This window comes from Triticum aestivum, chromosome 5D (genome assembly GCF_018294505.1).
Source record: "Triticum aestivum cultivar Chinese Spring chromosome 5D, IWGSC CS RefSeq v2.1, whole genome shotgun sequence".
NCBI lineage: Eukaryota > Viridiplantae > Streptophyta > Magnoliopsida > Poales > Poaceae > Triticum > Triticum aestivum.
The window spans coordinates 471168290-471192728 of NC_057808.1; the positions used below are offsets into that span (position 1 = coordinate 471168290).

The 24439-nt window shown below is 44.7% G+C and overlaps 1 pseudogene; it reads left to right on the plus strand.

Annotated features, from left to right (window-relative positions):
• Positions 1-13803: 13803 nt before the first annotated feature.
• LOC123120939 (zinc finger MYM-type protein 1-like) lies at positions 13804-16546 on the plus strand (annotated as a pseudogene).
• The last annotated feature ends 7893 nt before the right edge of the window (positions 16547-24439 follow it).

Sequence of the window (24439 nt, forward strand, 5' to 3'; positions counted from 1 at the left end):
CTTGGATCATATGCACTTATGATTGGAACTCTAGCAAGCATCCGCAACTACTAAAGATCATTAAGGTAAAACCCAACCATAGCATTGTTGGGGAACGTAGCAGAAATTCAAAATTTTCTACGCATCACCAAGATCAATCTATGGAGTAATCTAGCAACGAGGGGAAGGGGAGTGCATCTACATACCCTTGTAGATCGCGATGTGGAAGCGTTGCAAGAACGCGGATGAGGGAGTCGTACTCGTAGCGATTCAGATCGCGGTTGATTCCGATCTAAGCACCGAAGAACGGTGCCTCCGCGTTCAACACACGTGCAGCCCGGTGACGTCTCCCACGCCTTGATCCAGCAAGGAGAGAGGGAGAGGTTGGGGAAGACTCCATCCAGCAGAAGCACGACGGCGTGGTGGTGGTGGAGGAGCGTGGCAATCCCGCAGGGCTTCGCCAAGCACCGCGGGAGAGGAGGAGGAGGGAGAGGGGAAGGGCTGCACCGAAAGAGAGATGTTCTCGTGTGTGTATGGCAGCCCAAACCTCAAGTATATATAGGGGAGGGGGAGGGCTGCGCGCCCATCTAGGGTCCCCCCCCAAGGGGTGCGGCCAGCCCTAGATGGGGTTTGGGGGGCGGCCAAAGGGGTGGAGAGAGGGGGCGCCCCACTAGATGGGCCTTAGGCCCATCTGAGACTAGGGTTTCCCCCCTTCCCCCTTTCCTGCGCCCTGGCCTCTTGTGGGGGGCGCACCAGCCCACCTGGGGCTGGTCCCCTCCCACACTTGGCCCATGCAGCCCTCTGGGGCTGGTGGCCCCACTTGGTGGACCCCCGGGACCCTCCCGGTGGTCCCGGTACATTACCGATATCACCCGAAACTTTTCCGGTGACCAAAACAGGACTTCCCATATATAAATCTTTACCTTCGGACCATTCCGGAACTCCTCGTGACGTCCGGGATCTCATACGGGACTCTGAACAACATTCGGTAACCACGTACATGCTTTCCCTATAACCCTAGCGTCATCGAACCTTAAGCGTGTAGACCCTACGGGTTCGGGAACCATGCAGACATGACCGAGACGTTCTCCGGTCAATAACCAACAGCGGGATCTGGATACCCATGTTGGCTCCCACATGTTCCACGATGATCTCATCGGATGAACCACGATGTCGGGGATTCAATCAATCCCGTATGCAATTCCCTTTGTCTAACGGTATGTTACTTGCCCGAGATTCGATCGTCGGTATCCCTATACCTTGTTCAATCTCGTTACCGGCAAGTCTCTTTACTCGTTCCGTAACTCACATCATCCCGTGATCAACTCCTTGGTCACATTGTGCACATTATGATGATGTCCTACCGAGTGGGCCCAGAGATACCTCTCCGTTTACACGGAGTGACAAATCCCAGTCTCGATTCGTGCCAACCCAACAGACACTTTCGGAGATACCCGTAGTGCACCTTTATAGCCACCCAGTTACGTTGTGACGTTTGGCACACCCAAAGCATTCCTACGGTATCCGGGAGTTGCACAATCTCATGGTCTAAGGAAATGATACTTGACATTAGAAAAGCTCTGAGCAAACGAACTACACGATCTTGTGCTAGGCTTAGGATTGGGTCTTGTCCATCACATCATTCTCCTAATGATGTGATCCCGTTATCAACGACATCCAATGTCCATGGTCAGGAAACCGTAACCATCTATTGATCAACGAGCTAGTCAACTAGAGGCTTACTAGGGACATGGTGTTGTCTATGTATCCACACATGTATCTGAGTTTCCTATCAATACAATTCTAGCATGGATAATAAACGATTATCATGAACAAGGAAATATAATAATAACCTATTTATTATTGCCTCTAGGGCATATTTCCAACAGTCTCCCACTTGCACTAGAGTCAATAATCTAGTTCACATCACCATGTGATTAACACTGACAGGTCACATCACCATGTGACCAACACCCAAGAGTTTACTAGAGTCAACAATCTAGTTCACATCTCTATGTGATTAACACTCAATGAGTTCTGGTTTGATCATGTTATGCTTGTGAGAGAGGTTATTAGTCAACGGGTCTGAACCTTTCAGATCCGTGTGTGCTTTACGAATATCTATGTCATCTTTGTGGATGCTACCATGCGCTACTTGGAGCCATTTCAAGTAACTGCTCTACTATACGAATCCGGTTTACTACTCAGAGTCATCCGGATTAGTGTCAAAGTTCGCATCGACGTAACCCTTTACGACGAACTCCTTTTCACCTCCATAATCGAGAAAATTCCTTAGTCCACTAGGTACTAAGGATAAGTTCGACCGCTGTCATGTGATCCATTCCCGGATCACTATTGTACCCCTTGACCAACTCATGGCAAGGCACACTTCATGTGCGGTACACAGCATAGCATACTGTAGAGCCTACGTCTAAAGCATAGGGGACAACCTTCGTCCTTTCTCTCTCTCTTCTGCTGTGGTCAGGTCTTGAGTCTTACTCAATACTCACACCTTGTAACACAGCCAAGAACTCCTTCTTTGCTGATCTATTTTGAACTCTTTCAAAATCATGTCAAGGTGTGCGTTCCTTGAAAGAATCATCGGGCATCTTGATCTATCTCTATAGATCTTGATGCCCAATATGTAAGTAGCTTTTATCCAGGTCTTCCTTTGAAAAACTCCTTTCAAACAACCCTTTATGCTTTCCAGAAATTTTACATCATTTCGGATCAACAATATGTCATTCACATATACTTATCAGAAATGTTGTAGCGCTCCCACTCACTTTATTGTAAATACAAGTTTCTAACAAACTTTGTATAAACCCAAAAACTTTGATCACTCCATCAAAGTGTATATTCTGACTCCGAGATGCTTGCTCTAATCCATGGAAGGATCGCTGGAGCCAGCATACCTTTTAGCATCCTTAGGATCGACAAAAACTTTCTGATTGTATCACATACAACCTTTCCTTACGAAAACTGGTAAGGAAACTTATTTGACATCCATCTGCCAGATTTCACAAATGCAGCTAATGCTAACATGATTCCGACGGACTTAAGCACCGCTACGGATGAGAAAATCTCATCGTAGTCAACTCCTTGAACTTGTGGAAATACTCTTTGCCACAAGTCGAGCTTCATAGACGGTAACATTACCGTTCATGTCCGTCTTCTTCTTAAAGATCCATTTACCTCAACAGCCTTACGACCATCAAGTAGTACTCTCAAAGTCTATACTTTGTTTTCATACATGGATCCTCTCGGATTTTATGGCTTCTAACCATTTGTCGGAATATGGGCCCACCATCGCTTCTCCATAGCTCGTAGGTTCAGTATTGTCCAACAACATGATATCTCAGACAGGATCACGTACCACTCTGAAGTAGCACGCATCCTCGTCATCCTACGAGGTTTGGTAGTGACTTGATCCGAAGTTTCATGATCACTATCATAAGCTTCCACTTCAATTGGTGTAGGTGCCACAGGAACAACTTCCTGTGCCCTGCTACACACTAGTTGAAGTGACGGTTCAATAACCTTATCAAGTCTCCACCATCCTCCCACTCAATTCTTTCGAGAGAAACTTTTCCTCGAGAAAGGACTCGTTTCTAGAAACAATTACTTTTGCTTCCAGATCTGAAATAGGAGGTATACCCAACTGTTTTGGGTTTCTATGAAGATGTATTTATCCGCTTTGGGTTCGAGCTTATCAGCTTGAAACTTTTTCACATAAGCTGCGCAGCCCCAGACTTTTAAGAAACGACATCTTAGGTTTCTCTAAACGGTGTCGTCTCAACGGAATTGCGTGTTGCCCCTTTTAAAGTGAATGCGGTTGTCTCTAATGCCTAACCCATAAACGATAGTGGTAATTCGATAAGAGACATCATGTTATGCACCATATCCAATAGGGTGCAGTTATGATGTTCGGACACACCATCACACTGTGGTGTTCCAGGCGGTATTAATTGTGAAACACTTTCCACAATGTCTTAATTGTGTGCCAAACTCGTAACTCAGATACTCATCTCTATGATCATATCACAGACATTTTATCCTCTTGTCACGACGATCTTCAACTTCACTCTGAAATTACTTGAACCTTTCAATAATTCAGACTTGTGTTTCATCAAGTAAATACACTCAGCATCTACTCAAATCATCTGTGAAGTAAGAACATAACGATATCCACTGCATGCCTCGGCACTCATTGGACTGCATACATCAAAATGTATTACTTCCAATAAGTTGCTCTCTTGTTCCATCTTACTGAAAACGAGGACTTTCAGTCATCTTGCCCATGTGGTATGATTTGCATGTCTCAAGTGATTCAAAATCAAGTGAGTCCAAATGATCCATCTGCATGGAGTTTCTTCATGCACATATACCAATAGACATGGTTCGCATGTCTCAATCTTTTCAAAAACGAGCGAGTCCAAAGATCCATCTACATGGAGCTTCTTCATGCGTTTTATACCAATATGACTCAAGTGGCAGTGCCACAAGTATGTGGTACTATCATTACTATCTTATATCTTTTGGCATGAACATGTGTATCACTACGATCGAGATTCATTTTAGGTGCAAGACCATTGAAGGTATTATTCAAATAAACAGAGTAACCATTATTCTCCTTAAATGAATAACCGTATTGCGAGAAACATAATCCAATCATGCTCAACGCAAACACCAAATCTCGATGGTAGAGGGAGCATGCGATGCTTGATCACATCAACCTTGGAAACATTTCCAACACATATCGTCATCTCACCTTTAGCTAGTCTCCGTTTATTCCGCAGCTTTTATTTCGAGTTACTAACACCTAGCAACCAAACCGGTATCTAATACACTGGTGCTGCTAGGAGTACTAGTAAAGTACACATTCATATAACGTATATCCAATATACTTCTGTCGACCTTGCCCGCCTTCTCATCTACCAAGTATCTAGGGTAGTACTGCTTCAGTGACCGTTCCCCTCATTACAGAAGCACTTAGTCTCGGGTTTGGGTTCAACCTTGGGATTCTTCACTAGAGCAGCAAATGACTTGCTATTTCATGAAGTATCCCTTTTGCCCTTGCCCTTCTAGACTAGTGGTTTTACTAACCATCAACAATTGATGCTCCTTCTTGATTTCTACTCTCGCGGTGTCAAACATCGCGAATAGCTCAAGGATCATCATAACTATCCCTGATGAAGCTCTACTAGCTTGGTGGCAGTGACTATGGAGAACCATCACTATCTCATCTGGAAGATTAACTCCCACTCGATTCAAGTGATTGTAGTACTCAGACAATCTGAGCACATGCTCAACGATTGAGCTTTTCTCCCTTAGTTTGCAGGCTTAAGAAACTTGTCAGAGGTCTCATACCTCCTGACGTGGGCACTAGTCTGAAATCCCAATTTCAGTCTTCTGAACATCTCATATGTTCTGCGACGTTTCACAAACGTCTTTGGTGCCACAATTCTAAAGCGTTAGCATTACGCACTGAACTATCACGTAGTCATCAAAACGTGTGTGTCAGATGTTTCGCAACATCTACAGACGACGATGAGGTTCAGCACACCGAGCGGTGCATTAAGGACATAAGCCTTCTGTGCAGCAATGAGGACAATCCTCAGTTTACGGACCTAGTCCGCATAATTGCTACTACCAACTTTCAACTAAATTTTCTCTAGGAACATATCTTAAACAGTAGAACTAAAGCGTATGACATAATTTGCAAAGACCTTTTGACTATGTTCATGATAATGAAGTTCATCTGATTATTGAACTCCCACTCAGATAGACATCCCTCTAGTCATCTAAGTGATTCATGATCCAAGTCAAACTAGGCCGTGTCCGATCATCACGTGAGATGGACTAGTCATCATCGGTGAACATCTCCATGTTGATCGTATCTGCTATACGACTCATGTTCGACCTTTCGGTCTCTTGTGTTCCGAGGCCATGTCCGTACATGCTAGGCTCGTCAAGTCGACCTAAGTGTTTTGCATGTGTTCCGAGGCCATGTCTGTACATGCTAGGCTCGTCAACACCCGTTGTATTCGAACGTTAGAATCTATCACACCCGATCATCACGTGGTGCTTCGAAACAACGAACCTTCGCAACGGTGCACAGTTAGGGGGAACACTTCTCTTGAAATTTTAGTGAGGGATCATCTTACTTACTACCGTCGTTCTAAGCAAATAAGATGCATAACATGATAAACATCACATGCAATCAAGTAGTGACATGATATGGCCAATATCATTTTTGCTCCTTTGATCTCCATCTTCGGGGCACCATGATCATCTTTGTCACCGGCATGACACCATGATCTCCATCATCATGATCTCCATCATTGTGTCTTCATGAAGTTGTCACGCCAACGATTACTTCTACTTATATGGCTAACGCGCTTAGCAATAAAGTAAAGTAATTTACATGGCGTTATTCAATGACACGCAGGTCATACAAAAAATAAAGACAACTCCTATGGCTCCTGCCGGTTGTCATACTCATCGACATGCAAGTCGTGATTCCTATTACAAGAATATGATCAATCTCATACATCACATATATCATTCATCACATCTTCTGGCCATATCACATCACATAGCACATGCTGCAAAAACAAGTTAGACGTCCTCTAATTGTTGTTTGCAAGTTTTTTACGTGGCTTGTATAGGTTTCTAGCAAGAACGTTTCTTACCTACGTAAAACCACAACGTGATATGCCAATTTCTATTTACCCTTCATAAGGACCCTTTTCATCGAATCCGTTCCGACTAAAGTGGGAGAGACAGACACCCGCTAGCCACCTTATGCAACTAGTGCATGTCAGTCGGTGGAACCTGTCTCACGTAAGCGTACGTGTAAGGTCGGTCCGGGCCGCTTCATCCCACAATGCCGCCGAAACAAGATAAGACTAGTAACGGCAAGAAGAATTGGCAACATCTACGCCCACAACTACTTTGTGTTCTACTCGTGCATAGAAACTACGCATAGACCTAGCTCATGATGCCACTGTTGGGGAACGTAGCAGAAATTCAAAATTTTCTACGCATCACCAAGATCAATCTATGGAGTAATCTAGCAACGAGGGGAAGGGGAGTGCATCTACATACCCTTGTAGATCGCGATGCGGAAGCGTTGCAAGAACGCGGATGAGGGAGTCGTACTCGTAGCGATTCAGATCGCGGTTGATTCCGATCTAAGCACCGAAGAACGGTGCCTCCGCGTTCAACACACGTGCAGCCCGGTGACGTCTCCCACGCCTTGATCCAGCAAGGAGAGAGGGAGAGGTTGGGGAAGACTCCATCCAGCAGCAACACGATGGCGTGGTGGTGGTGGAGGAGCGTGGCAATCCCGCAGGGCTTCGCCAAGCACCGCGGGAGAGGAGGAGGAGGGAGAGGGGAAGGGCTGTGCCGAAAAAGAGACGTTCTCATGTCTGTATGGCAGCCCAAACCTCAAGTATATATAGGGGAGGGGGAGGGCTGCGCCCCCATCTAGGGTCCCCCCCCCAAAGGGGTGCGGCCAGCCCTAGATGGGGTTTGGGGGGCGGCCAAAGGGGTGGAGAGAGGGGGCGCCCCACTAGATGGGCCTTAGGCCCATCTGAGACTAGGGTTTCCCCCCCTTCCCCCTTTCCTGCGCCCTGGCCTCTTGTGGGGGGGCGCACCAGCCCACCTGGGGCTGGTCCCCTCCCACACTTGGCCCATGCAGCCCTCTGGGGCTGGTGGCCCCACTTGGTGGACCCCCGGGACCCTCCCTGTGGTCCCGGTACATTACCGATAACACCCGAAACCTTTCCGGTGACCAAAACAGGACTTCCCATATATAAATCTTTACCTTCGGACCATTCCGGAACTCCTCGTGACGTCCGGGATCTCATCCGGGACTCTGAACAACATTCGGTAACCACGTACATACTTTCCCTATAACCCTAGCGTCATCGAACCTTAAGCGTGTAGACCCTACGGGTTCGGGAACCATGCAGACATGACCGAGACGTTCTCCGGTCAATAACCAACAGCGGGATCTGGATACCCATGTTGGCTCCCACATGTTCCACGATGATCTCATCGGATGAACCACGATGTCGGGGATTCAATCAATCCCGTATGCAATTCCCTTTGTCTAACGGTATGTTACTTGCCCGAGATTCGATCGTCGGTATCCCTATACCTTGTTCAATCTCGTTACCGGCAAGTCTCTTTACTCGTTCCGTAACTCACATCATCCCGTGATCAACTCCTTGGTCACATTGTGCACATTATGATGATGTCCTACCGAGTGGGCCCAGAGATACCTCTCCGTTTACACGGAGTGACAAATCCCAGTCTCGATTCGTGCCAACCCAACAGACACTTTCGGAGATACCCGTAGTGCACCTTTATAGCCACCCAGTTACGTTGTGACGTTTGGCACACCCAAAGCATTCCTACGGTATCCGGGAGTTGCACAATCTCATGGTCTAAGGAAATGATACTTGACATTAGAAAAGCTCTGAGCAAACGAACTACACGATCTTGTGCTAGGCTTAGGATTGGGTCTTGTCCATCACATCATTCTCCTAATGATGTGATCCCGTTATCAACGACATCCAATGTCCATGGTCAGGAAACCGTAACCATCTATTGATCAACGAGCTAGTCAACTAGAGGCTTACTAGGGACATGGTGTTGTCTATGTATCCACACATGTATCTGAGTTTCCTATCAATACAATTCTAGCCTGGATAATAAACGATTATCATGAACAAGGAAATATAATAATAACCTATTTATTATTGTCTCTAGGGCATATTTCCAACAAGCATTAAAGCATCAAGTCCCATTTATCCCATACGCAACAACCCCCTTACTCGGGTTTATGCTTCTGTCACTCAAGCAACCCACTATAAGCGAATCATGAACGTATTGCAACACCCTACAGCGGGAATCCCTCACGCTTGCGCGACACGGAGGGCGCAATAGGACAACACCAAAATAAAACATACAACTCATATCAATCTAGATCATCAATGAACCCAAAGACAAAGGATATCTACTCAAAACATCATAGGATGGCAACACATCATTGGATCATAATATGTGGCATAAAGCACCATGTTCAAGTAGGGATTACAGCGGGGTGCGGGAGAGTGGACCGCATAAAAGAGATGGGATGGTGATGTTGATGAAGACGATCACCGCGGCGATGATTACCCTCCCGATGGCACTCCGGCGCCACCGAGAGAGAGGGGGAGAGGTTCTCCCCCTTGTGCTTCCTCCTCCATGGCCTCCCCCCTAGATGGGGATAGGTTCTCCCTCTGGTCCTTGATCTTCATGGCAATGATGGCCCCTCCGGGATCCTCCTCCATGGCCTCCGGTGATGATGGCCCCCTTCGGCAGTGTGCTAGAGAGGGCCTAGATTGATTTCTCGTGGCTACAGAGGCTTGCGGCAGCAGAACTCCCGATCTAGGTTATTTTCTCGAGGTTTGGGCATTTATAGGAGAGGTTGGGGCGTCGAGGACAAGTCAGGGGGCCCCACGGGAAGTCCACGAGGCACAGGGCGCGCCCCAGGGGGTGGGCGCGCCCTCCACCCTCGTGGGGCCCACGGGACTCCCCTCCAGTAACTCTTTGTTCCATTATTTTTTATATTTTCCAGAAAAATTCTCCGTTGATTTTTAGCGCATTCCGAGAACTTTTATTTCTGCACAAAACCAACACCATGGTAGTTCTGCTGAAAACAGCGTCAGTCCGGGTTAGTTCTAATCAAATCATACCAGAATCATATAAAACAATAGTAAACATGGCATGAATACTTCATAAATTATAGATACGTTGGAGACGTATCAGAGAGCATGAGGGACAAGCCACCGTGCCAAAGAGGAACCACCAAGTGATGGGAAACAAGTTGGAGAAGGCAGGGCCGTGAGTGGCGGCACGACGAGCCGTGGCATGGATGACCACTTTTTTCACCAAAGAGGAGGAGAAGGGCGAGAGATGCACACTCTTCTTGGATGCACAAAAAGAGAGGATGGATTGGTAGTGGGAGAGGGTGAACAACAAGTTACAGTTTCAGAACGAGAGGATTGACTTTTTTCGATAAAGAGTATATATTAATATCGCGAAGATACCAATTACACCCAGCCTCTACAACAATGCCCTAATTACATGACGGATGCACACAGCCAAAAAAGAAGAAGAAACTAAAAAAAAGTCCCACTACAGTCTTTTAGGCCTTGCAGCAACAGCACAACCACCACCAAGACAACACCTTATGTCCAGGTTCTCCAAAAGCAACGCCTCCATGGAGGAAACAGTGCACCAACGCCATCGTCGCCCGATCGTGGATCTTGGGTTTTCACCCCGGAGATAATCCCCGCTCTCAAAACAATGCCTTCAACAAGATCATTGCCAGGCACAACCAATTAAGGTCAGACCTTGGATTTTCACCCTGGAATGCAAGACTTTGAACTTCACTTGTGTTGTCGCCCCCACTTACATACTGCTGCTACGAATCCCCAAACTCCAAGCAAGTTCCTCAATGCCGTAGACTCGAAGCACCATTACTAGTCCTCCAATCTCGGCTTCCATGACATTCTCCGCCTCTGACATCACCATGAAGCTAAACATATTTCTCGATGGCAACAGATAGCAGAGATTCGCGCCGCTCGCTCCTTAACGGGGAACCAATGGGCATGACCTAATTCCACCTGATCCAACAATCTCCAGGCATAACACGCCCATGGGAGTTCGCCGGCAGAGCCTTCCGAAACCCGCCACTCCCGCCAGATCAAGAAGGACAGGCGTCAGGCAGATCTTCGTCTTGGCGCAAGAGGAACCCTAGGACCGCCACCTTTATTCGAGCACACCAGCAGGCCCCCACACCGACGGTCGGAGCAGCATCGGAGAAGGCAGCCGCAGCACACGACCACAAGCAGTCCATGGCAGGGGGCGACCCAGATTGGACCCTTAGGCCCTGATCCGACGCACCACGGCGCCGCCGGAGATTAGTGTCGACGCTGCGCGCCACCCGCCGTGAAGACGCCACTCCGGCTCCAGGCCACGGCTACATGTCGCGCCGCCCTTGAACCGCTGCCACCATTCCACAACCGCCCATGGAGCCGCCGCCACAGTGCACTCTCCTCCCCTCCGTCTTTAGACGAGAAGGGCACCGCCACAGGCGGCGGCATCGGCGGCGGCGCCGGCCAGGGGCACGCCGATGAAGGGGGCTAGAGGGGACGGGGGAGGATCCTCCGGAGTCGCCCGGGCAGAGGCGACCCGGGAGGCGACTAGGTTTCGGATGGGTTTCGGATCACCGCTGTGGATCTGGGGCCTTCCCTTCCCTCCCTTGGCAGAGAAGGTGATGGTTGCGGGAGAGGGGTGGAGTGGCGGCCTGAGAGAGAGAGAGGATTGACTTGGAGAAGCATCGGGCATATGTTAAATGGGAGCTCAAGAAGAAAAAGACTTTTGGATTAATCGAGCTTGAGAAAGATTGCTTACAGTTAGCTCAAAGCACGGAGGATTCGAGGATCATGTTGACCGTCGCTTCCCTGTTAGATCCGAAAGGCAAGAAGTGGCTTGAGAAGAAGGAGATCACAGTATGCATTGTTGGATTGTTGAATTATTGAATTATACTTTATTTTGCTTCGTTGCATTGTTAGATTGTTGAACTGACTATGAGTTTACGCTATATAATGGATGTGTATGGATTGAGGTAATATCACTAGCAGTCATATAACTTGCGATGGATGTTCAGTTTGGTGCTAAAACTTTAAAAAGATGGATTTGTAGTCATATAATTTGTTGTGTGGTGCAAATACGGTGATTTTCTATTCTATCTTGCGCACAACTGCATGTGTGGCATGCCAGTATGGGAGTGGCCCACATGTCAGTGGCTGGAGTATATTTTTCAAGATAACTCCGTGGATTTTCTTTTAAGTACGCACTAGTTTCATTGAACAGTATAGATATATAAAAGAAAATTAGGATTAGGCTGCATTCGAACCATTTACATACTGAAGACTCGCACCAATGACATCTGATGGTTCTGCAGGATAGCTAACATTTATATCCCTTCTCTTAAAACACGTGGGCCCATCAGCTCAAATGGGCTATGGTCAGTGCTGCCCATTTTGCACCTTTGTTTTTTTACAAATTTGTATGTAAATTATTGATCTACAGATTACAAATTTGTTTGTATAATTTAAAATAATATAAATATTTGAAAATTTAAATTTAGAATTCAAAAATATTATAAAAAACTGTACCTTTTTTTGACAAAAGTTGTACTGCTCATAGATGACGAAATTAACATAAGAAAAGGGAGCCGCTAGGTCTCGAACCATATGGGCAAAATTAACATAAGAAAAGGGAGCCGCTAGGTCCCTATAATTATCGAAATGTTTGTACAATTAAATATTATATTTGAATTGTAATATTATAGGTATTTGTATTATTTAAATATACAAACGTTTTATAGTTCATAAATATATTGTTTTAGATATATAAATATTTTCAAAATAATACATGAACAGTTTTGAAAGAATTTTATTTCGTTTATATTTACAATATTTATAACACGTGAATTTTAAACATTATTTGTACTACTGCGATCATAATTTACATAGAAAAAAATTCAAAGGCTGCACTGATCATGGTTCATTAGCGATGACGGGCCCACGTGTTACAATCGAAGGAATATAAAATTAGTTATCCTTCAGAATCATTATATGTCATTCAGCGTAGTGGTTACAGCGTGCGCGTGCCTCTAGTTGATCGCGGGTACCAATCCTGCCACCTCCTAATTTTGTTTTATATACTGTTCACTGACAATGGGTCTCACCTGGCTCTCTGCGTACTTAAGAAAAGGTCAGGGGCGAACCCACGTTAACCCACCAGGTAGCACAAAACACCGGGTAAAAAACTCTTTTGCCTTATAAGTATAGAGCCCATATACGATGGGACACCCCTAATTTTTCTAGAAGGACACCCGTACATCACACAAGTGCAGCCCAGTTGTAGCAGCGTGTGACGCTGTATCGATTGAGGAAGCCACGAAGGCCCAGTCCAGCCTGTCCAGGATAGGAGCAGTACATTGATCGATACTTCCCTTCGGCCCTCCGGCCCTTCACCTCCTAATTTTGTTTTATATACTGTTCACTGACAATGGGTCTCACCTGGCTCTCTGCGTACTTAAGAAAAGGTCAGGGGCGAACCCACGTTAACCCACCAGGTAGCACAAAACACCGGGTAAAAAACTCTTTTGCCTTATAAGTATAGAGCCCATATACGATGGGACACCCCTAATTTTTCTAGAAGGACACCCGTACATCACACAAGTGCAGCCCAGTTGTAGCAGCGTGTGACGCTGTATCGATTGAGGAAGCCACGAAGGCCCAGTCCAGCCTGTCCAGGATAGGAGCAGTACATTGATCGATACTTCCCTTCGGCCCTCCGGCCCTTCACCTCGCCTGTTCGTCTGCTCGACTTTGCGCTTCGTGCCATTGTTCTTTCGCCTTCCTCTGTATCCCCGTACGTCGGACACGCCGCCTATTCTGCAGATCGCGGCAAGTCGCCGAATCAGTGGAGAAAAGAAGACACAGGTATGCCGCATCAGACCCAGGCCTGATCAGACCCCCAATTCGACGTGCCTCTGCGGCTCTGCCTCAGCCTTTTGTAAATCTTATTCTAATTATTGCTTTGTCTCTCTAACCCTAGGGAATTAGGGGTACTGCCGTACTGGATATTACTAGAGATTTTGACTGTATTGGGTAATTGAACTATTTGAGATAATTGTGCTCCAAGTGGAGACCAATATTGCAAAATTCTAGGACGGCTGGAAGCATCGGCACCATGTCAAGTATGTTTTATACTACAACCGTGCAATTCTAATTCAAGTATTATGTACGTACACATGATTCATAGTTCTTTTCTTTCATGCAAATTTTAATTATCTGAATAAATTGCAAAATTTCAGGAGAAGCTCAGTTTATGGATAGGTTTCTAAAAAAGAGGAGAACCTCAGTGCAAGATGAAAATGTTGGTCCGTCACACGAACATAATCAGAACGATGGCTCAGTTCCGCCACCATCGGATGGACAAATTGATGCATCACCACATGAACAGACTGATGTTCCAGCCCCGCCATCACCACATGGACAAAATGATGCCTCCACACATGAACCTAGTTCTGCCAATACTACAAGGAATTCATCTCAAGTTGAAGAGATCAATTGGGAAGAAGAAATTCAGTTTGATCCAGGTAAAAGGAGAAGCATAGACGAGTACCATCCCAATCAGAGAGATATGGTAAGAAGGAAGTATTTGGCCAATGGCCCTTGTCAACCTCGTACTGCTGATTTTGAAGTGACAGAAATATGTGGTAAAGATAGAAGGTTCGTTCGGGAATGGTTTGATGAGTTTGGGAGCTGGCTTGAGTATAGTGAGTCCAAACGAAAAGCATATTGTTTTTGTTGTTTCTTGTTTAGACCGCGCAAGAAGAAAGAAGCCGGATATGATGCATTTGTTGCAAATGGTTGGTCAAGTTGGAATAAAAAATATAGATTAAAGGAGCATGTAGGAGACATCAATAGTGCTCACAACCAAGCAAAAAGAGATTGTGATGCTTTGCTGAAACAAAAGCAACACATCTATGTTGCTCTAAACAACCAAAGTAATGTTGAGAGGAATGCTTATTATACTCGACTAAATGCCTCAATTGATGTTACTAGAGTGTTACTGAAGCAAGGGTTGCCTTTCCGTGGCCACGATGAGTCTGACGAGTCTCTCAATAAAGGTAATTTCAAGGAATTGCATGCTTACAAAGCAGAGCAGAATCCGGAGGTAAGAAAAGTTGTGGCCCATAATGCTCCAGGTAATAATCAGTTGACTTCTTCAAAGATTCAGAAGGACATAGTTGAATGTTTTGCAAAGGAGATATTGCATTCTGTTCTTCGGGAAATTGGGAATGATGTATTTTCTTTGCTAGTTGATGAATCGAGGGATGTGGCTGGTAAAGAGCAAATGGCGGTGGTATTGCGGTATGTTGGTAAATGTGGAAGTGCCATAGAGACATTAGTTGGCCTTACTCATGTGAAGGAGACAACTTCCAAGTATCTCAAGTCTGCCATTGATGATTTATTTGCAGCATATAAATTAAGTTTCAAGCAAGTTAGAGGGCAAGGATATGACGGTGCGAGCAATATGCGAGGTGAGTTTAATGGCTTACAATCCTTAATCATGAGAGAGAATAGCACAGCATATTATGTTCACTGTTTTGCCCATCAGCTTCAGTTAGTTGTTGTGGCTGTTGTTCGGAAGCACAAATGCATTGGTAATTTTTTTTGATATGATCTCAGTCTTGTTGAATGTGGTCTCTGGATCCTCAAAGAGAAAGGACATGATTCGAGACAAACATAAAGAACAAGTGTGTGAAGCTTTAGGTTGTGGACTGCTAAAAAGTGGGACATGATTAAATCAAGAACTAGCTCTTCAAAGACCTGGAGACACTCGATGGAGTTCTCACTACAAGACACTTAAGAGTTTGATTGATATGTTCCCTACAGTTGTCAAAGTGCTAGAATATGTGGAAGAAGAAGACAGGGATGACACAAATAGAAGGCAGGCATGTGGTCTTCTTGTTTATTTCCAGTCTTTTGATTTTGTGTTCTACTTACAGCTTATGTCCACTATATTGATAATCACAAACACATTATCATTGGCTCTACAACAGAAGAATCAGGACATTGTGAATGCTATTAATTGTGTGAATTCAACCAAAGCCTCCTTGAATGATCTAAGGAGAAATGGATGGGAATCTGTCCTACATGAAGCATATGTCTTTTGTGACAAGCATGACATTTCCAAGTGGCAAATGGAAGACCAGTATGTGAATCCAAAGAAGCCACGGCAAAAAACAGGTATCACTAATAGGCATCATTATGAAGTGGATTGTTTTAATGATGTTATTGATTGGCTGCTTCAAGAACTTGATAATCGCTTCAATGAGAAAAATTCTGAACTACTTGTTTGCTCAGCGGCTTTGAGCCCAAATGAATCATTTCATGATTTCAACTTAGAACATTTGATGAGTCTAGCTAAACTTTATCCAAAAGATTTTGATGATGGAGAACTCAGGGACCTTAGGCATCACCTTCATCTTTACATTGCTGATGTCCGAGCAGATGATCGCTTCTCTGGATTAAGTAATATTTGTGAGCTCTCTCAAAAAATGGTGGAGACAAGAAAACATATTGTCTATCCCTTGGTTTACCGACTTTTGAAGCTAGCACTAGTATTGCCTGTTGCCACTGCTACAGTTGAGAGATCTTTTTCAGCTATGAGAATTGTGAAGACATATTTGCGCAATCGTCTTGGTGACGACGCCTTGAAGTACGACCTTATTTGTTATGTGGAGAAAAGCGAAATGAGGAAGGTTACTAATGATGCGGTAATTGATCGCTTTGAAGCCATGAAAAAACGTCGGAAACCATTTTAGGTAGGTAATGGTTTTAACTTACTTATTATTACGCAACTGTTGTTAATATGTTACTAAGTGGTTTTGTTTCTTTTTTATTTGTAGGCAATCAGGATCTAGTGTTGCATTTTCTTGTCGGCGGTTATACTTTATTCAGATTTTGGACACTTTGATTTTCTTTTAATATTCAATTTCCTACGATCAATTAATATTTCAAGTGAAACTCTTTATTCTGGATTCTCGGTAAGCACATTCACGGTTATATCGTATTCTATGTATATTGTATTGTTAACTGTTACTTTTAGATATATTAGTATGTCATATCCAAATATACGTGATAGACATGGGACCCCGGGTCATTTTTATCCTGGGTCCGCCCCTGGAAAAGGTTATCTAAAAAAATGTACTCCGGCCACTGACATGTGGGCCACTCCCATGCTGTCATGCCACATAGATAGGTAGTACGTCAGATACAGTAGAAAGCACTGTATTTGAACAACACAACAAGTTAGATGACCACAAAGCCGTATTTTTAAAGTTTTAGCACCAAACTGAACATTCAGTGCAAGTTTTATGACTGCCAATGATATTACCTCGTACGGATTTGCGGTTTAAATATGACGGCGTGGTTATATACGAGGGCAAAGAGTGAAATCTACTTTGAACCCTGAAATTGTAGTGTGGGACGCGAACAAACCCCCACGTCCAAATCCCTGAAGTCAGTACCCTGGTCTTGTTGATCCTGGTCAATTGTAACCCTAAATCTACTCTAGACTTGTTTGGAAGGAAAATCCTGTTAGAATTAATGGGCTAGGCCCATAGCAATTTCTGAAATCTCAAAGCCCATGTGTAAAATAGCAAGTGGTGGTGCTAAGTTTAGTCCCACCCCGGAAGTTGAAGAAGAGTTGGACCTCTTTATATAGTGGGTTCTCTCCACCACTCTAAGTGGTGTGTGAGAAGAGAAAGGGAAAACCACACGCGCGCGCTCGCTCGCCTCGCCGGGGCGTGGCGAGGCGAGGCGAGGCGCGTACATGCGACATGTGCGTGAATGGTCCGCCGAAATCCGATCCGTCCTTTTGCCGTTTTATTTTTATGTCTTGGCAGACAAGTTTTTGATTTCTTGTCCGGTAAGTATACGAATTAGAAACCGAGTCGGTTTGGGATTGTGATCGCGACACAATACCGCCTCTGGTCCTAATATATATATACAGCTACCGGCTGCGGCCAGAGACACATCGAAAACACCTAGGGTTTTGCCTCATCTCACAACTTGCGCCGCCATCGTAGTCTACTCCATCCCAAACGCCGGCGTGCATCGGCGCGTGGGAGAGCAGGTCTCCGGAACCGTTCGTCTTTGCGATCCTGCACCGGGAGAGGACGAATTAGGTTTTTGGGAAGCGTTGTGCGCGACTGCTCAAATTCGTCATCACGGGTCGTCTTCCGTCCAAGTCGGGCGGTGCTACTCATCGTCGTATTCATCGCCGTCAGCAGCAAATCGTCGCCAACATCGTCATCAACACCGTCGCACCCATAATAGCTAACGATCAGTATGTCCAACATCCTCTGTTCATGTCTGTCTCTGCAGCTATTGTTACGTGTTTGCTGTTGTTATGCATGTCTAGTTGTTCTTCTAGTTTGCTAGATTATTGCATGCTAGTATCTCTTCTAGTCATGAATTATTTACTGGAATTAATCATGAACTTGCCTAATATTCCAACAATCCAAAAACCTAATTGTAGGCAATTTCCTGAGTTAACTATGGCTGGATTCGCTGATGCACTGAGGCCGGATAAGTTTACCGGTGTGCACTTTAAGAGGTGGCAGGTGAAGACCACGCTCTGGCTTACTGCTCTGAAAGTTTTCCACGTTAGTGTTGGTGCTCCAGAGGGAATGACTGACGAAAATCAGAGAAAATTCCAGGAAGCCAATACTATGTTTGTGGGATGCATTCTGAGTGTTCTTGCTGACCGTCTGTGTGATGTGTACATGCACATAAATGACGGAAAGATTCTGTGGGATGCACTGAATGCAAAATTCGGTGCAACAGATGCAGGCAGTGAACTGTACATCATGGAGAGTTTTCATGACTACAAGATGGTGAATAACCGTTCTGTGGTTGAACAAGCTCATGAGATACAGTGCATTGTGAAGGAACTTGAACTCCTTAAATGTGTTCTACCCGACAAATTCGTGGCTGGGTGCATGATTGCAAAGTTGCCTCCTTCATGGAGGAATTTCGCCACAACTCTGAAGCATAAGAGACAGGAGATATCAGTTGAAAATCTGATTGCATCTCTTGATGTTGAAGAAAAAGCTCGGGCTAAAGATACTACTGAAAAAGGAGGTGAGGTTCAGCCTACTGCTAACATGGTGCAGAGGTACCCACAGAACAAGAACAAAGGGAAGAACAAACCTGTTTTCAACAAGCCTACCAAGACTACTACCTTCAAGAAGAAGAAGTTCAACAAGGCTGAGCTAGAGTGCTACGCCTGTGGGAAGCCTGGACACTTTTCCAAGGAATGCCCTGAACGTGCAGACCGCAGAGGGAAAACAAGCTCCAAGACTGTCAACATGGTGACCGCTAGCAATACTGATGGGTATGGTAATTTACCTATTGTGCTTTCAGTATTTCAATCATCTTCGTGGTGGATTGATTCGGGTGCTAACGTTCATGTGTGTGCTGACATCTCCCTGTTTACTTCTTATCAGGTCGCAAGGGATTCTTCCGTCCTAATGGGGAATGGGTCACATGCTTCTGTTCGTGGCATTGGCACGGTGGATCTGAAGTTTACTTCGGGAAAGATCGTGCAACTAAGGAACGTGCAGCATGTCCCTACTATGAACAAGAATCTAGTTAGCGGCTCCCTTCTATGTCGAGATGGATTTAAGGTAGTTTTAGAGTCCAATAAAGTAATCGTGTCAAGATTTGGACAATTTATAGGAAAAGGCTATGAGTGCGGAGGCTTGTTCCGCTTTTCCCTTTCAGATTTTTGCAATAAGTCAATAAACCAAATTTGTGCTAGTGTTAATGATGATGCAAGTATTTGGCACTCTCGTTTATGTCATATTAATTTTGGTTTAATGTCTCGGCTATCCAGCATGAGTTTAATTCCGAACTTCACAGTTGCCAAAGGTTCTAAGTGCCATAGTTGTGTGCAATCTAAGCAACCTCGAAAGCCTCATAAGGCTGCCGAGGAGAGAATTTGGCACCTCTAGAACTCATACATTCTGATCTTTGTGAGATGAATGGTGTGTTGACAAAAGGTGGAAAGAGATATTTCATGACTTTGATTGATGATGCGACTAGATTTTGCTATGTTTATTTGTTGCAAACTAAAGATGAAGCATTAGACTACTTTAAAATCTATAAAGCTGAAGTTGAAAATCAACTAGAGAGAAAGATCAAGCGTCTTAGGTCCGATCGTGGTGGAGAGTATTTTCCCAAAGTTTTTGATGAATTTTGTGAGGAACATGGTATTATTCATGAGAGGACGCCTCCCTATTCACCCCAATCAAATGGAGTGGCCGAGAGGAAAAACCGCACATTGACTGACTTGGTGAATGCCATGTTAGACACTGCTGGTTTATCTAAGGCATGGTGGGGGAGGCTCTATTGACTTCACGTCATGTCCTGAATAGAGTCCTAACAATAATAAGGAAAAAAACCCTTATTAGGAGTGGGTTGGGAGAAAACCATCACTTTCTTATTTGCGCACTTGGGGATGTTTGGCAAAGGTCAATATTCCTATTCCTAAGAAACGCAAACTTGGACCAAAGACAGTGGATTGTGTCTTTCTAGGGTATGCTCAACGGAGCATTGCTTATAGATTTTTAGTGGTAAAATCTGAAGTACCTGATATGCATGTTGATACTATAATGGAATCTCGTGATGCAACATTTTTTGAGAACATATTTCCTATGAAAGATATGCATAGCATTGCTAGATTTTCTTCTGAGATAATTCCTGAATCTAGTACAACTGATGAATATTTCGAACAATCACATGAGGAAGTCCTTGAGAAGGATAACAATGAAGTTCCTATAAGGAACGAGAGACAAAGGATTGCAAAATCCTTTGGTGATGATTTCATTGTATACCTTGTGGACGACACACCCAAGACGATTGCAGAAGCATATGCATCTCCGGATGTAGATGATTGGAAAGAAGCTGTTCATAATGAGATGGACTCAATTCTTTCTAATGGAACTTGGGAACTAACTGATAGACCATATGGTTGTAAACCTGTGGGCTGTAAGTGGGTGTTCAAAAATAAGCTAAAGCCTGATGGTACTATTGATAAGTACAAGGCGCGGCTAGTGGCCAAGGGCTACACTCAGAAAGAAGGCGAAGATTACTTTGACACCTATTCACCCGTTGCTAGAATGACCACCATTCGAGTGTTACTTTCCTTGGCTGCCTCTTATGGTCTTATCATTCACCAAACGGATGTAAAGACAGCTTTTCTCAATGGAGAGTTGGAAGAGGAGATCTATATGGATCAGCCTGACGGGTTTGTGGTAAAGGGTGAAGAGAGAAAGGTGTGCAAGTTGTTAAAATCTTTGTATGGTCTGAAACAGGCACCTAAGCAATGGCATGGGAAGTTTGAAAGAACTCTGACTTCTGCAGGATTTGTCATTAACGAGGCTGATAGGTGTGTTTACTATCGCCATGGTGGGGGCAATAGTGTCATATTATGTTTGTATGTGGACGACATACTGATCTTTGGTATAAACATCAATGCAATTAATGAGGTCAAGTCTTTTCTATCAAAAAATTTTGACATGAAAGATCTGGGAGAAGCCGATGTAATTCTAAACATCAAACTTATTAAGGATGAGAGTGGGATTACATTAACGCAATCTCACTATGTTGAGAAGGTCTTGAACCGATTCGGTTTTATGGATAGCAAGCCTTCTCCAACACCTTATGATCCCAGCGTCACACTCAGAAAGAACAAGAAAGAAACGAGAGATCAATTAAGATACTCTCAAATTGTCGGTTCACTCATGTACTTAGCTAGCGCTACAAGACCAGATATCTCTTTTGCTGTGAGCAAACTGAGTAGGTTCATGTCCAACCCGGGTGATGATCATTGGCATGCACTAGAAAGGGTCTTGTGCTATCTGAGAGGTACTATGAGTTACGGAATTACTTATTCAGGGCATCCTGCTGCGCTAGAAGGATATAGTGATTCAAATTGGATCTCCGATGTTGATGTACTTTACGCAACAAGTGGGTATGTATTTACTCATGGTGGTGGCGCAGTGTCATGGAGGTCTTGCAAGCAAACCATATTGACGAGGTCAACTATGGAAGCAGAATTAACTGCTTTGGACACAGCTACTGTTGAGGCAGAATGGCTGCGTGAGCTCTTGATGGACTTGCCGGTTGTTGAAAAACCTGTACCGGCTATTCTTATGAATTGTGATAACCAAACGGTTATCGCTAAAGTGAACAATTCTAAAGATAATGCAAAGTCATCAAGACACGTGAAGAGACGTTTGAAGTCTGTCAGGAAGTTGAGAAACTCCGGAGTAATAACTGTTACGTATATACAAACAGACAAAAACCTGGCAGATCCCTTTACAAAGGGACTATCACGAAATGTGATAGATATTGCATCGAGGGAGATGGGTATGAGACCCATAGATGTTACACCATAGTAGTAACCCAACCTTTGTGATCGGAGATCCCGTGAATTAGGATCTGGGAAGAACAAGCTATTGGTTAACTGAGGAGAGTAATAACTAATGATCGTCTCCAAGTGAAGATGCAAAACTCTCAGAGATGTAAGGCTCAGATCTGTAAGGCAGGTTGGCAACATGCCTTAACGTGGTTCTATTGGCTATAATTAGCAAAAATGCTGTCCTACAGAGCAGTCTTGAAAGAACACACCTATATGAGTTCTGACTGTAAACGTCGCAGTCTATGAGATTTGGGTGATCTCTAGTAAGCTCACGAAGAGACCAGGGAGTATGACGTATAAGCTCCAAACCGCGGGGTAGCCTACTGGCGGTCAGGTACTGGTTAAGACTTTGAGTGAAACCTGTTCACACAAAACTAGCAATTCAAGGCATAGTCCATTGTCAAGTTGTGAATGGATGTAGCTTAAAGTTCTAGGCAGAAGTTCAACTTAACAGTCTCTGCTGAAACACTGGTATATTAAACAAGTGGTGAGAGAAGGCAAATCTCTAAATGAGTATTTGAGATCTGGTGGGGGATTGTTAGAATTAATGGGCTAGGCCCATAGCAATTTCTGAAATCTCAAAGCCCATGTGTAAAATAGCAAGTGGTGGTGCTAAGTTTAGTCCCACCCCGGAAGTTGAAGAAGAGTTGGACCTCTTTATATAGTGGGTTCTCTCCACCACTCTAAGTGGTGTGTGAGAAGAGAAAGGGAAAACCACACGCGCGCGCACGCTTACCTCGCCTCGCCGGGCCGGGGCGGGGCGTGGCGAGGCGGCGCGTACATGCGACATGCGCGTGAATGGTCCGCCGAAATCCGATCCGTCTCCTTGCAGGAGCGCAGCTTCCTTTTGCCGTTCTATTTTTATGTCTTGGCAGACAAGTTTTTGATTTCTTGTCCGGTAAGTATACGAATTAAAAACCGAGTCGGTTTGGGATTGTGATCGCGACACAATACCGCCTCTGGTCCTAATATATATATATATATATATATATATATATATATATATATATATATATATATATATATATATATATATATATATATATATATATATATATATATATATATATATATATATATATACAGCTACCGGCTGCGGCCAGAGACACACCGAAAACACCTAGGGTTTTGCCTCATCTCACAAATTGCGCCGCCATCGTAGTCTACTCCATCCCAAACGCCGGCGTGCATCGGCGCGTGGGAGAGCAGGTCTCCGGAACCGTTCGTCTTTGCGATCCTGCACCGGGAGAGGACGAATTAGGTTTTTGGGAAGAGCTGTGCGCGACTGCTCAAATTCGTCATCACGGGTCGTCTTCCGTCCAAGTCGGGCGGTGCTACTCATCGTCGTATTCACCGCCGTCAGCAGCAGATCGTCGCCAACATCGTCATCAACACCGTCGCACCCATAATAGCTAACGATCAGTACGTCCAACATCCTCTGTTCATGTCTGTCTCTGCAGCTATTGTTACGTGTTTGCTGCTGTTATGCATGTCTAGTTGTTTTTCTAGTTTGCTAGATTATTGCATGCTAGTATCTCTTCTAGTCATGAATTATTTACTGGAATTAATCATGAACTTGCCTAATATTTCAACAAATCCCGACAGGATCCTTTGTTTCTGTCCTGATCACACGGGCCTACATGTCATATCTCTCTCGACGATTCCATTGCCAGCTCCCAAAACCAGCTCGTGCACGTTCCGATCTTGCACATTCTGCCCGTGGAGGCCGAGGCGTATGCCGTGCGTTTCGATCGCCTTTGGACGGCGTCCATCGCCAAGCTGGTGCTGCTCTTAGAATGCTAGATCGATTCAACGTTTAGTAGATAGATGTACTGTACGTCCAAAGCTAGCTCGGAAGCAGACAAGCAGGTTGATTGACTTTTCAATTCTAGGAGCAATACGTGAGCGTCTGCCCACGTTGAGCAGTGGCCGTCGAGTTCATCGCTCCTCCCAGGCCCACACAAGCTTGCTCCTACGCTGCTGGTCACAATGTAGTGCTTATCATCCTCCCCTCTGTCTCCCGGAAGCATGCCCAGCCATCCCCTTTTCTCCCATTTCTCCTCTCAGGGGCGGACCCAGGATAAAAATGACCCGGGATCCCATGTCTATCACGTATATTTGGATATGACGTACTAATATATCTAAAAGTAACAGTTAACAATACAATATACATAGAATACAATATAACCGTGAATGTGCTTACCGAGAATCCAGAATAAAGAGTTTCACTTGAAATATTAATTGATAGTAGGAAATTGAATATTAAAAGAAAATCAAAGTGTCCAAAATCTGAATAAAGTATAACCGCCGACAAGAAAATGCAACA